Source organism: Miscanthus floridulus, chromosome 9, assembly GCF_019320115.1.
Source record: "Miscanthus floridulus cultivar M001 chromosome 9, ASM1932011v1, whole genome shotgun sequence".
Lineage (NCBI taxonomy): Eukaryota > Viridiplantae > Streptophyta > Magnoliopsida > Poales > Poaceae > Miscanthus > Miscanthus floridulus.
Window position 1 is genome coordinate 23,602,844 of NC_089588.1, and position 15,411 is coordinate 23,618,254.

The 15,411-nt window shown below is 44.0% G+C and overlaps 1 pseudogene; it reads right to left on the reverse strand.

Annotated features, from left to right (window-relative positions):
* Positions 1-2,070: 2,070 nt before the first annotated feature.
* Positions 2,071-8,955, reverse strand: LOC136479471 (putative disease resistance protein RGA1; annotated as a pseudogene).
* Positions 8,956-15,411: the final 6,456 nt, after the last annotated feature.

Consider the following 15,411-nt stretch of genomic DNA (forward strand, 5'->3'; position numbering starts at 1 on the left):
ATACATAAATGTTCAGTAGCAGATAGCAACATATATTTTTACTGTGTGCCATGAGTCCATAATCCATACCATCACCCAACAAAACCCCAATACTGCAGTTTTATACCTTTGTTGTTCCTTGTTCTTCTTGGACTTGTGAAGATATTTCTTTGGGATATGCTAGTTCGTGCTCTACAGTTTGTCAGTATGGCTGCACTGTTTTGTGTAGATTAGTTCCACATTGTGGTCGAGTCAAAATCTTCACGGTTTTGGTGCCTCTCTCCCTGTCACTTGGTGGCATCCGACCTTAGACAAGTATAAAGCTAGTTATCCCGCTGTTCGAAACAAGTTATCTTCGATTCTTCGACCTACTATCGTGAAGATTGGGCCACCCTCAAAGAGGTTCCTTATCACCGGCCCTTTCTAGCAGCTTGCGCGCATAGCCTTCCTGGGAGATGGTGATCCCCGATCGCTCCTCGCACACATCGATGGCGAGGTAGTACGAGAGTGCGCTCAGGTTGCTCAGCAGGAATCACTCCTTCATGTTCTCCTTGAACGCATGGAGCTCTGCGTCGTCGGCGCCCATGATGATGAGATCGCTGACATAAACACCGACGATCAGCCGCTTCTAAGCCTTCCCGCAGGTGTACAAGTGTGCTCGTTCTCACTACACCAGAGCACAGGGGGCTTGTCGATGTCTGTAGAGCACCTTGTGGAGGCGCAGCACCTTGTCGGGCCAGAGCTTGTCGATGAAGTCAGGCAGTTGAGCGACATACACCTCCTCCTTGAGGTCGCCGTTGAGGAACGCCGATTTGACGTCCATGCATAGTTCATGAATGGATACGTCATGACTTGTCAAAATGGTATGAATTTTTTGGGCCATTCTTATGGGCCGAATTATGTTTCCATGTTGGTTTGTATAATTTTCGGGGTAAATTTAGATATTGTTTCAATTACTTTTTTGAATTACCATAGGAAATTCTACAAACTTTCATGACCACGATTTTGGTGTATGATCTTTGCATAAAGCTTTCAAATAATTTTAACAAATTGGTACTATACATGGTTCAAAAATGGATACATCTCTCACGGTCACTAAAACTTTGTGAGAGATGTGTTTATTTGTGAACAGTGTAGAGTTGCACTTTATTAAAGTAATCTAATATATTTGGGGTGAATGCTTATGGTAGCAAAATATGTTGTGGCATTATATTGAATGTCATTGCTAAATTTATATATTATTCAAATTATTTTATGGAATTACCGAAGAAGAATTGTAATAATATCAAAACTTGGTTAGTAAATTGTACAAACTTGCACGACAACATGTTTTGGTGTTGTAGAATATTTCCTTTATTTTGTGGAATTAGCATAGACAAATGTAATAATATAAAAACTTTATTAGAAAATCTCCATATTTTCATGACAACATATATGATCCCAGGGTATGATGATTTTCCATAAAAATTTCAAATGCTTTTAAAAACTATTAATATACCTAATCTATTAGAGTCTAAGTAAAACTTAATCAGATATTAGGGTTCCTAGATTAGTATAAGATGGCTCTAATAGCAAATGTTAGATCTTATATATACCTATTTAGGACTTTAATTATCCTAATCACTAAGAAACAAATCATAGTATTAAGCCATAATTGCACTTAATCAATACCTACGTGTGAATAATGACGCTTAATTGCACTTAAACAGTACTGACCTATGTCTAATGACCATAAACGCCCCTAGGGCTGCTGAAGTCCTCATGCATGCTTGTCAGCGGGTATGGTGTTGGTGTAGGGATGCAGAGGAGGTAGTCATTGGTGCAGAGGTAGGCTATTATCATCGACATCGGCATAGGATGTCCAACTGATGGCACTAGTATTTAGGCACAAATTAATTAAGCTAATATGGTTGTATATGAAATATATTTGTATACTATTATTAGGCATATATGTTGCATTTCTAGTGTAGGGAAGCAATTAAGTTGAAGAGCATGCTATAAGTTACAGAGTAGAAACATAGCATGTTGATTTCTATAAGGCGGAAGATCAAGGAATGGCCATAATGCATATATTCACACTAATCCATACCATCACCCAACAATGCCTCTGGTCAGAATAATATGTGTACATGCACGATACGCTGCTGCTTCGGTCCACTGATCTGATGGGGAAGCGATGTCGTCGGCTTCACGGCAGTGCACGCACGCTTCATCAAACCAGCGAACCAAGTGACGATAGGCGTTGCACCTGCACAAGTTGCAAAAATACGTTGCACGGGATGAAATGGTAAACAACTTGCCATGTTCGATCGATTAATCAGGTGTCAGGGAGGCGTAAGCATGCACGATTACTGAAACAGAGGCAAGCAATCAACGTGTAGACTATTTTTTTACCTGAAGCGTACGCAGAGGGGCACACGTTTTTCTGCATACGTCTGTCGTCCTGTGGGCCACTCGTCCTCAACGGGACATGTTTGGAAGTAAGCAAGCCACTTGCGGCGGTTGCAAGCTGCAGAAGACGAATTGAATTGAATGAAAGAAACTAAGAAAACAGAGCACCAGAAAATTAAATATCTTGGAAGAAGGCTGTGTTAATTTACCTTGGGCAATGGCAGAGCCACTGATATTTGTCTCAAAGCGGAAAGGATCTCTTCTGTAGGTCACATATCTTTTCCTTGATATCCCTTCATCATCTGCATAGGCTTTGACTTGCTGGATGTTGCTGAACTTGTCCCACTCAGGACCTGATTTCCCTGCTGCTATGGAAGTGAGCAGGGATAAGGAACAATCTAGCAGCAAATGCCTTGGGTTTACATCCTGCAGATACATTGGGACTGTTTCCATGTCATAATCCTCCAAATTGAGTCTCTGTAGTGCAGGCATGCCCTCCAATACCTTCATCTCTGGGCACATGACGATGACGAGCTTCTTCAGTTTCGGTAGGTTACTGATCCTCTCCAGGTCAATGTTCCTAAACACGTCGAGGTGGACAACAGAAGTGAAGTTCTCCAAAGACCTTAGGTTCTTGACATCATATATATATAATTTCTTCAAAGCCTTTGCGTGGAAGGCAAGGCCAGGAGGCATGTGGCTCAATTTGCACAAACTGAGTTTAAGCCTCTCCAACATAGGCATCGCTTTGACTTGTTCCTCCCACGCCCATTCCTCCCATTCGACAAATCTATCAAAAGTCAACTTATGTAATCTGGGAAACGCAACCCCTACATGATTGCTTGGTTGTAGGAATTCAAGCCCAACACGCTTGATTGCTGGGGCACGAACAATCTGCAGAAGCTCCAAGCAGGGGAGCTGACTCAAGCCACTAGGAAGCTCTGTGCAGCAGGCCAAGTCATCCATCGCTAGAATCCTCAAGCTCCCAAGGGGCGTAACTGCTGTCAGCATCATCCAACCTGGGAGCCGCTCACCAAAATACCCTTCAATGTTAAGTTTTTCTAAGCCAAGCGGAGGGCAGAGCTCATCAAAAACCTCCTCGATTTGTCTCTTGGCTTTCTCAGAGATCCCTTCTTCCTCTTTTACCAACAGGCCATCATCTCCAAGTCTACTGGTGCAACATAGTGAGACAAACCTTAGGCGCTTCTTCCCACCAAGTTTGGCCTGTATAACATATGAGGAAGAAGCTACATTCTCCAATTAATTGATAGAAAGTTCTGTTAGATGGGAGAGAGGCCCTAGTTCCTCCAAACTACAGTGATCACAGTCCATGTGGGCTGGAAATCCATATAATTTCCTCAAAGAAGTTAGGCCACTAAATTCCCTTGGTATAACACTTACATTTGTCCCGTCAAGTCTGAGAAACCTCAAGTCTTGTAGCACTCCAATGCTACTGGGAAGATTAGCCAAACTCTGACAACCAGAAAGGCTAATGTACTGCAAGAATTTCAACTTGCCTATGTCTTCTGGTAACTTGGATGTATTACAGTTTTCTATTGACAAATACCTCAAATGTTTCAGCTGATACAAAGATTCGGCTATTGCATCAATATTTACACTGTCCAAATGTAGTGTTCGAAGACTTGAAAGAGAAACAAATGAATCACCTGGCTTAATCTTTATATCACCAACTAAAATTAGTGTTCTCAGTGATGTCTGTGTTTGGAGAGAACACCACTCCAAATCATGTTCTTCTGATCGTTTGCTTTCCAGAGATAATCGAAAAAACTTTTGTGATTTAAGTTTGTCAATACCAATTGTACTATTGTGAGCTATGAGTGCTTCATCTCCCAACATGTTATGAGCAAATGACCGAACAATATCATGCATGTTGCAAACTCCTTGATCAACATACTTCGTATCTGGCTCAATAAGGTTCCGCTGTATTAACTGATCATAGTATTCCCTTCCTATTTCTTCTAGGTCACGTAAAGTTCCATGAACAAATCCTTCACTAATCCACATGCCAACAATGTCATCAACAAAAAACAATGTGCCCCTCGGAAGGAGGGAATAGTGCAAAAAGCAAGGCTTCAAACAAGGCTTCAGATCTTCATAGCTAAGATATACTGCATAATTTAGCTCTTCAGGCATTTGTGATACTGACCATAGAGAATCATCTAAGACATTTTGCCAGTCGGTTCGTCTTATCCTTTTCTGATGCAAGAGACCTCCCATTACTTTGACCCCAAGAGGTAAACCATCACATTTTTCAACAAGTCTCGTTCCAATATCCTTTAGTATTTCAACCTGGGGCTCATCATTTACGTATGTAACAACCTGCAAGAATTTTAGGCTAATTAGACAAACAATAATTTATTGTGCAGTGTCGTGATATACTGTCAATGCAAAACACATCAAGAAAGAAACCTATGCGGTCTCTAGCACATAATTTTTGGTCAGCCTTTTTTATATTATACTTTATGCATGTGCAACTAAGTAAAAAGAAAGAAAAATGGCACGAATGTTGCTTCGGAGACAATAGCAACAAAGTATTCACTAGCAATGTTCATGATGAATTTCTACTTCTTTGCTCCTATCACCTTTGGAAGTACGGCCTTTCCTAATCTTTAGCATAATCAGCACTATTATTCAGCTAATACAACATTGTGTGCATTGTAGCTGCCACTGCGTCAATTCTGAACCCACTGGAATGATTCACTACCAATCAATATAAATTATGTATAATACAGCTACAGTGCTCAAGAAAACATAACTCAATAAATATGGAAAAATATTCATTACAAGGGGCGCATTAAGGTATGGCCAAGCAAAACTATTATAAATAATTATTTCAATTACAAGTGACAGCATGTAATCTCTCAGTGCATGATTATACAAATAAACAGTTGAAAGCAGTAATAGTCTCCTACCAACAAAGGCTGTTGGATTAGTTTCAAATTTTGTTCCAAAATAATTAATATTCTAAGTGGTACTAGTTCTATTAGTAGTTTCTGGGCCCACTCTTCATTAAATTTCACCCAATAGGCACATCCAGTTTAGTACAAAGAGTTTTGCGTTGGTATATGTGGGTTCTTTGCTATAGCACGCTTCCACCCGGTTCACGTTGAAAAGCAATATAAAAAAATGCTGTTGTAGACAATTTCATATGCGATGCCTTCTCACGTATACTTCCAGTCATATGATAATTGGTACAGTGGAGAATAATATATTTTTATAGAGTAAAATACACCCATGGCCCCTAAACTACTACGTCTTCTATCATATCACTAAATATAAAATTGCATATTTAGATCATTAAACTATTTAAGTACCCCAGTTCTATACGGCTGTGCAGCCACGGCGGCTATGCGGCCACAACGGTTGCTCAGATTCGTGCTTGTGCAGCGGTGGCGGCGGCTCGATTGTGCAGCCGCGGCCATGGCTCACGCTCTCGCGCTCCTCGGCAGCAGTGGCGGCATTGACAGCGAGATGAACTCATGTAGCATTTCTAATGTGGAAGAAGATATTTTTTAAAAAATAGTCCCTCATGAAATTTGTTAATATTTGTGCAATTTATGTATCTGGGTGATTTTGTATATAACCCCCGCTAATATTTTATTTTCAAGCAAGCGAGTCTTTTCTCTGCACGCTGGCCAGAATCCATACCCGTTTGTACGAATATGAGGCCCAAACAAAGTTTAAAGACCGGAATGACATATTTTTATGTTTGGCGACCAGGATGACACAACTTACAAGTTGGAGGACCAGCCATGGAGTTTACTCATCAAAATATTATTTCTAGCCTTAGAATATCTAACACGATGTCATCCACATCCAATCAGACCTAGACCTTTTCCATTCCTCAACATGGCATGCCATGGTGGAACATAATCTGTGTGTTGGGATGCAAGGACAAGCATGACCGGACGAGATGGCTCCAGGATGAGTGGTGTTTGTTTTGGAGGCCACAAGGAGCAAGGACATCCCACATGGGAATATTCCCATGAGATGCGGGTTGCCCAGTCCCCAGATATTTGACGGACGGGGGTCGCCCAAGGTGGGACGAGCCCGCTTGCTGGCGAGGAAGAAAAGGACAGGAGGTGCACGTAGGGGTGGTCGACCAAGAAGAGGAGTGCCGAGGGCCACCGTTGCGCAAGCTCGGGGGGCCACTGCCACCCGTGACCTCGAGGGGCCGCCACCGTGCACGAGATATGAGGAGCCTCCGCGCGTGAGCTTGGGAGGCCGCTGCCGTGCAACCTCTGAAGGGCCACTGCGTGCGAGCTCGGGGGGCCGCATGAAACAGGAGGCGTGGGGCGTGGGCGCCGATTTGACCAGGAGGAGGCGTACGGCGTCGCGCTACGAGCCCTTTGGGTGGCTATGGTTGGGGAAAGAGAGAGAAGGATAGAAGGAAGAAAAAGAAAGAATAAAAACTGTCAAATGGGCCCCACATGTCAGTAGCGGATCCCACTTTTTTTGTTTAAGACCAAACATAAAATGGGTTGATCCCATCCCTCCCCAACCAGAAAAGAAATAGGGTCGCCGCATCCCACAAACCGGAGATAAGACCATCCCAGCCCACCTTATCTCCCAACCAAATGCTATCTATATGTCTCATAGTCTCTCTACTAGTGGATCCTACCCATGGGAACCACACACATATGTGGGCCAGGCCCACCGTCTCGATTCCCCCTCCCTCCCTCTCTCTCTGTTTCTCTCTTCTCGCTCCGATATTGTACAGCAGCCCAATATGTGTGACATACATACCCTCGCGTTGGACTACTGGTCAATACCGAACCACAAATGGATCAATTGTGGCCTGCCACATAAGGATGTATAGTGTGTTAGGGCTCATTTAGAACTGGATGATAGCATGTGACAAGTCTGGGGATCTTGATGAAATTCTAGTATAAGTGTGGGGGGCATGAAAGATGCATTATAAGAGCTTGGGACTTACATTACATCCAAAGACAATTTCGCTAACCTCACAGTGCATGCATTTTGAGAGTCTAGGGACCCAGATGACATCACATAGAATAAGTTCGAAGACCGTTTTTTTATTTTACTCTAAAAAGCATAGTGCTAATCAGACTTATTATGGTTGCCTTAGTTTGTGAATTAAATTTGGTTGCTAATTCTCCATGTGGTGTTGCCTACGTTACAGCCCATGACAGATCCAATCGAACCTACAGATCTCAAGTTCTTTTAGAAAAGGAGGAAGTGTAATACAATGTCCAAATTTTAATTGCTTTAACAAAAAATTGTTAATACCTGCCCTATGTGGAGTCTGCATGACTGCATATGCAGGATATTACAATACTAACATATGGAAGTATGGCATTTTGCTTCTTTATAATATATTTCGAAGGTCACCACCCCGTAGAACTTGATGTTGAAACAAATAAGAAAAATAGAAGTTCCCAGGACAGGGAATCTAGTTCCCACTACTAAGATAGAAGCAAAACTAAAGTGATGCAGCTAGAAAACAAAATGCATAATTAAAGAAAAGTAATTACTGTATGGATTAACTTGTACCTGCTTCTTGAGCAGCAACCATGCATCTTCAAGCCCAAGTTTGTCAATACGATGGTAGGGCTCCAAAGCCTTCATCTGACGTGCCACTATGTCATGCCTTGTGGTGACCAGCACACGGCTACCTTGAGCTAGCATGGCATTGACAAAGGGAGTTCTAAGCACACCTTCCCATATATTGTAGTCCCAGACATCATCCATTATTAATAAGGTTTTGTGTCCCTTCAAAGCTTCTATTAGAGTATGTTCCAGTGCCACCTTTGAAATTCCACAAGCATGATGGTTTCCACCAGCTTCGATAATAACTCTCCTTAGCATTTCAGTATTGTTGAAGTCTTGGTTGACACTCAACCATATTTTCTTCGTGAACTCATGTTTTATGACTTCACTGTTGAAGATCTTTTGAGCAAGGGTGGTTTTACCAATCCCACCAATTCCCACAATGGAGAAAATGATTATTTTATTGGATTTGTCGTCGTCAGTTGGATACTTCTTTGTTAGCATCTCTACTAGATTTGTTGTGTCCTCTTCGATCTTCTCACCAACCAAACCAGATTCGTCAAGCCCCCCTGACGTCTCATGGGTACCAGAAGGATATGATACCACGTTTCTTCCACGGTCCTCATAAGTACCAAGGTTCATGAAGTTGAATGATGCACCACGTGCCTTGATGTCATCTAGCTTCTTGTTAAGCTTCTTGATGCGGCTTCCAATGTCATGGGCATGTAGGGGATTCCGTAGGCAGAAGAGCAACGGGTTGAAGCATCCGGCATCATGCCTTTGGCCTCGCTCCATGGCCTTGAGCTGGCACAGGTCGAGGATGTCTGTGGCATCATACATAGCATTCCTTAGCTCTATCCCCCATGCTTGGACACTTTGGTCTGTGATGTTCCTCCTATCAGCATCAGCAAGGATGTTCTTCAGATCCCGAAGCTTGATGTCCATGTTATCAATCTCACCGGACACTCCAAGCAACATATGCACCTCATCTGCCGCCATCTGCATGAGCATGTTTTGGATGTAGGACGCCAAAGCATCCAGGACACCAGCCATGATTGAGAACTTCGGTTTTTGCTATAACAAAATGAGAACAGATATTAATTTCAACATGGCATTTTAATTTTATACATCAAAGATTCAATCATCTGCCATCTATTATTGCAGCCATCACGGCACTACTACTAACTTCTCGTTCATTCATACAACTACATGACAGTGGCAACTATATGCGCAGATCTAGCTATGCATAAGCAGCTGCAGAAACGTAACTACTACATCACAGTGGGCACTATATGCACAGATCTAGCTATGCATAAGCAGCTGCAGAAACGTACCGGTTAAGGAACGAACCAGAGGTTGACAACCTGAGCAATGGCCAGAAGCGGTGAGGCGGTGCCACTGTTGTTCGTTCTTGGTCGTGGAATAGGATCTATTGGTTAATGGTTAGACAGGCATCGGCATGGACATCGTCGACCTAGCCCACCTCATATTACTGCTGGATTGCGGCACGCCAGTGAGTCGAAATGAGGAGTAGCGAGAAGGATTTAGGTTCCGATGTGAGGTTGTTGCCTGCAAGAATCGCAGTAGCTGCTTGGTGGCTTGTGTTGGGTGTATGTGCTAGGAAGGAAATGTTGATGATTCAGGGAAGGTGGTGACTGGAGTAGGTCGTGGTAATAACACTGCAAGGTGGGCAGGAAAGTGCGTGACACCTTCGATGGATTTGCGGACGGCGTCCTAGTTTTTTAATTCCACAGCGGAGCCTTGGATGCTAGAGTAGCTCTGAGCCACCATGTGAAACGTCGGCCAATGCTTTTGCGTGCAGTAGCGTGGGGTACCGCAAGATGCTTTCTCATCGCACGAGATGACAAGCAAAGACTCGTTCACAGCGTTGGTAGGATAAACAGACCAATAATGCAACTTGGCAGTGGCTGGCTCGCATGCCTCCAATAATGCAACCGAGGCAGTTGCCCTAACACAACTACTAGGCGTTTGCCCTAACACAACCACCTCGGTTAATGGATTAACCAAGGTGGTCAATCGCCTCGGTTAATCGACAGTAACCAAGGCGCCGCCTCCAAAAAAATGGTGGCCCAGCAAGCACCCCATTTTGGCCTGACACTCATAGATACATCATATAATTCGAGTTATCCACAACCATCTCTCATTCCCTCACCCGCCGCCGCAAAGCACTCTCTCTCCTCTCTCGGCTCAGTCCTCACGAGAGAGGAGGCACTCATCTCTCTCGCGTCTCTCACGCATGCATGGCCCGTTCTCTCCCTCTCGTCTCTCTCGTGCATGCATGGCCCGCTCTCTCCCTCTCTCTCGTCCCTCACCGGCAGGCGCTCCCTCTGTCCTCTCGCGATGGGTGATCTCTGGAGGCAGTGGGAGGCGCTAGCACCCTGTCGGGATGCTCGCGCTAGGCTGCGACGGCGGCTTGCGAGTGCGGCGGGCGGGGCCTCTAGCACTACTACAGAACAGGTATTCACCGCCGGCTCTAGACCCCCCTTCACCGATGGTTTTGGCTCTAGGCAGTGAAAGTCGGCGGTGATGCCCATTGTCATTACCGCTGGTTTCCTAACCGGCCGTGATGCAAAGTTATCACAATCAGTTCATGTTACCTGCCGGTGGCGATAGAGATTTTCAGAAATTCCAAAATCAGATAAAAAAATAGCAAAAAATTTTGATTTAATCCCATGAATGCAAATTGTCACAAGTCACGCGATTTTTTGCGCGAAAATCCGTGCGCTGCGTAGTGCTGGGATTCAAACCTGAGACCTGTGCCATCACGCGTAGCTGCTCTTACCACTCTGCTCCTAAGTCACTTGTGTCCATACAACATGTATATTCCTATAGTGCTAACTTCTCATGATTTTAAATTGAATATTTAGAACCCTAAACGACTTTAGATAAAAAAGTCATCAACTACAAAGTTGTTGTTCTGATCGAGATCTACAACTTTGATGTTGGTTTGGCCATCTGAGGTCGTTTGACAAATTTGAATTTCAAACCGTCTACTTTAGCTGTACTGTTGGGACATCAAATGATTTCAAATGAAAAAGTCATCGAGATCTACAACTTTGGTTTTGTTGATTTTCCATCCGAGGTTATTTGCAAAATTTGAATTTTAAATTTTTTGAACTTCAGATAGAAATTTAAGACCCTAAATGATTTCTAATGAAAAAGTTGTCAACTACAAAGTTATAGATCATAGCGAGCTCTGTAACTTTGCTTTTGATCATTTTTCATCTGAGGTTGTTTGTATAATTCAAAAAAAAATTGAATTTTAAAATATAAGAGCTTCAAACAGATTTATGAAACTGTAAACAATTTCAAATAAAAAAGTCATCAACTACAAAGATGTAGATCTCATCGAGATCTACAACTTCCATATAAAGTTTGTTTATATCCAACTTTTTTTGTAAAAGTTATGAATTTTATTGTGATGCAGCATAACTCATCATCGCCGGTTCGTATTACAAACCGTTAGTGAAATGATTTTCACCACCGGTTGGTACCACAAACTAGCTGTACAAACGGGTCAACCATCACTACCGGTTGTGAAGATAAACCGGCTGTAGTGATAGGTTTATCACCACCAGTTCGTGTTACCAGCCGGCGGTGATAACCACCCAAATTTTCACCAACTGTTCATACCACGAACCGGCGGTGAAAATTATTTCACCAATGCTTTGTAATCCGAACCGGCGGTGAAAGTGGCATCGGTGATTACCCGTTATGTAGTAGTGTGGAGGTGCTCGCTCTCTCCGGCATCGGCACGGCGCACGGCGTACGGCTCCCGTCCTCCGACAGTGGCGCAGGGCCTCCGGCGGCGGAGCGCAGAGCTGGGCATGTGGATTCGGCATCGGCGCTCATGGATCCGCTAGATCCGGCGTCGGAGGGCTCGTGGATCCGCTAGATTCGGCATCAGGGCTCGCGGAACCGGCCACCACCGACGCGGATTCGGCAACCAGCGGCGGCATGGGTGTGGATCCGACCACCAGCGGCGGCACAGTGTGTTCCCAGAACTTGGATCAGCGTTGGGCCTGAGAGTAGGCTCGTTGTCGAGCCTGGATTTTTTTGTTTTTTTATTGATTTACCGATGCGGGCGTTATAAGGCGCCCGCCTCTGTTAACTGATTAACTGCGGCGGGCAAGGCAACCGCCTCCGTTATTCACGGATTAACCGTGATCTTTTGACTGAGGCGGTTGCCTTTGACCGCCTCCGAAAATAAAAAAAACGCCTGTCTCCATTAAGTTTACTGTAGTAGTGCTAGATATTTTGGACTGCTCCAAAAATTCCACCGTGGAGCAGCTCCACAAAAACCTAGAGTTTGTGGAGCACTCCTTTAGGTGCTCGTGCAACTCCAACCTTTTTCCTCGATTTTCCTTGCAATTTATTTCCACATTGGAGCCTCATTAGCAAGCAAACGAAGTCAACACAAAAGCAAGTTGAATTAAGTTATAACAATAATTTGATCGCCCATCTGGTTGTCTAGATGTATGCACCTGGTCCAGATACCATGTGACTGCATCGCTTGCAGATACCATGCCAGTAAGGACCTCGGGTTTGCTTTGACAGATGAACATTAATTAGGGTGCCAATGCAAGAGTATTATTCTACTTCTCGCCAGGCTGGTACGGGTAGGTGAAAGTCAGATCGATCAGATTCGGATTCGATCAGAAATTCACGGAAGCAGTAGGTGTTACCAGCAGTAGCACTGGGTCAAGGTTAGATAGGAATTGGCGTGGTCGACCATCGTTGGCTTGACCCAGTGCTGGATTATTGCTGCGTGCCCGTTCTGGTGGGTGGTGAGTGAAGAAAGGAGGAGCAGCGAGAGGGGTTTAGGTAATGTGGTGGCTTCTGTTGGCTGCTTCAACTGGGAATGAATTGGTGATGATTCAGGGAAGAAGATGGCGATGCATGCGGTAGGGTGGTGACAGCGGAAGGGTGGGATGGAAAGTGCGTGACAGCTTCGGTCGATTTGCGTGCGGCGTCCTAGTTTATTAATTCCACACCGGATTGGTGCACTGTAAAAGCTGATGTTAGTGTTGCAAGTTGGAAGTTGAGAATTTGATCGCCCATCTGGATGTCTAGCAAGATGTGTACCGGGTAGATACCATGGTGCTCTACAGTACACTAACCTGATTTGGAGTAGAAGTAGAAAAACTAAGCCAACAAAAGTAGGCGGAGGACCCAAATCAAAAGTAGAGGCCCTGATTTGGGTGGTCCTGCTGGATATGCTCTTTCCGCTTTCTACTTTTTTATTTTTTAGTAAAAATGTATTATAAGAATCATCACCTTTGGTGGTGGAATCAGCTGCTTGGGATTATTCCAAAATGGTCACAACAAATCTGACTTAGCGCGTTTGTTGGATGAAGGTGACCGCTATCTTGATTAGGCGAGGCTCTAGTCTTGGTCAATGTCTACCTTTTGTAAATTAAATGTAAGGATGTACGACGTTTGGCTAACTTTTCGCAAGTTAGCGAGCATATAAAACGTAGAAGGATAAACAAAGAGGCATACAATACTTTGGGTCCGCATCTAACCCACCTCACCATCACCGAGCTATGCATATATGCCAAGAGTTGTTGCCACTTGCCACCTCACCATCAAGTTTTTAATACAATTGATCGCTGTTTGCAAGGAGAGCTGTTTCATGATCGGTAAATTATTATTAGTTTGTACGCCCACCTGCCATCCCGGAGGCTTGCATTTGTATTTTTGTGGCAAGTTATTTTTCTGCACAATTATTGATGGAGAATGGGTCAGTCATTTAATTCAAACGAGAGAGAGGGGCACTTGATGCAAATGTTTTCAGCCCAGATACTTTGTATCACGCCAATAAGGCAAATGGCCATGCTGTTATAACTTGAGTTATTTTAGTAGTGGTTGTAGCCTAACTTGAGTTAGATAGGGTGCGGTTCCGCGGTTTGCTAGCGTGGAGAGCTGGCTGCTAGTGTGCAAGAGGGAGACAGGCAGCTCGGCACACCGGCGGCAGTGCCAGAAACAGGGAAGCCCACAACCATCCAGAGGTCGGCGCCGGTGCGGCATGATTCGGGCTGGCCCGATGGCAAGCAGATTGTTTCCTAGTTTGTTACAACAGATTGATCCTTGCTATCGTCCAGACACGTCCGCCTTGGTTTGCCTTGATCCCCACGTTGGTTGATAGCGTTAGCCCTTGCGGGTCTCCTCCTTGATGGGTGCTGGGCCGATAGCTTGGTTGTAGTCATATATATGGGTGGTGGAGGTACCCCTAGCCCATATCTCTGACACTTCTGGAATTCTCTGTTGATTGCTCTCCACTGGGGCCCATCAGCGGGTGTCTCAACATATCGTCTACCTTACGGTCTTCTTTGAGCCATCGCAGAAACTTTGCATGCTCTTTGTTTCTGAACAAACGTTTCAAGCGTGGTATTATAGGAGCATACCACATCACCTTGGCAGGGATTCTTTTCTTGGGACGTTCACCGTCGCCCTCAACATCACCAGGGTCATCTCGCCTAATTTTATGCCGCGATGCATGGCATACCGGGTTTGCATTCAAATTCTCGTACTCGCCGCAGCAGAGGATGCAGTCATTAGGACATGCATGTATCTTCTAGATTTCTAATCCCAGAGGGCAGACGACCTGTTTTGCTTTGTATGTAGTGGCGGGCAATTCGTCTGCCTTCGAAAGCATCTTCTTTGCGATAGTCAGTAACTCTCCAAATCCCTTGTCGGATACACCATTCTTTGCCTTCCATTGCAGCAATTCCAGTGTGGTACCCAACTTTTTTTGCCCCTCTTCCCAAGTCAGGTATAGCAATTTCTTGTGATCATCTAGTATGTGCTCAAATTTGATATTCTCCTTTAAACTTTTGCATTCTCTCTATGCATCACGGATGGCCTGACCAAGATCATCAATGGGCTCATCTTCTACCGCTACCTCTTCTTCAGCTTCTCCCATTGTAGTATCATAAAAGGCACCGTATTTAGCAAACCCACGAATAATAATGTTGTCATCATCCCCTTCTTCTTCTTCTTCCATTATAACACATTTTTCTCCGTACTTAGTCCAACAAATATAGTTTCGTTGAAACCCAACGTAAACATGTGTTTGTAAAGGATCCTTGAGCAAGAATAATCCTTCTCATTCTTACATAGAACACATGGGAAGCACATGAAACCATTCCACGTGTTTGCCTTGGTCACATTTAAGAAATCATGCACGGCCCTACTGAACTCTAGGGAGCGACGGTCAGCATTGTACATCCATTGCTGGTTCATCTGCATTACATGGTGTACACCATATCAAAAACTTGTCATAACCCATATTATACAGCATGCATGATTAGTAGTTAATTAAAATATCCAAAATATCCATCAATCAACAAGATTAATTAATATCCTATACCACATAGCTGTTTCACTCTCAAACATTAATTTATTAAAGCCTTAATACAATGTAGACAATCCCAAATAGCACTAAACAAACTAAACCTACAATGCACTTCAACAGAATAAGGATTT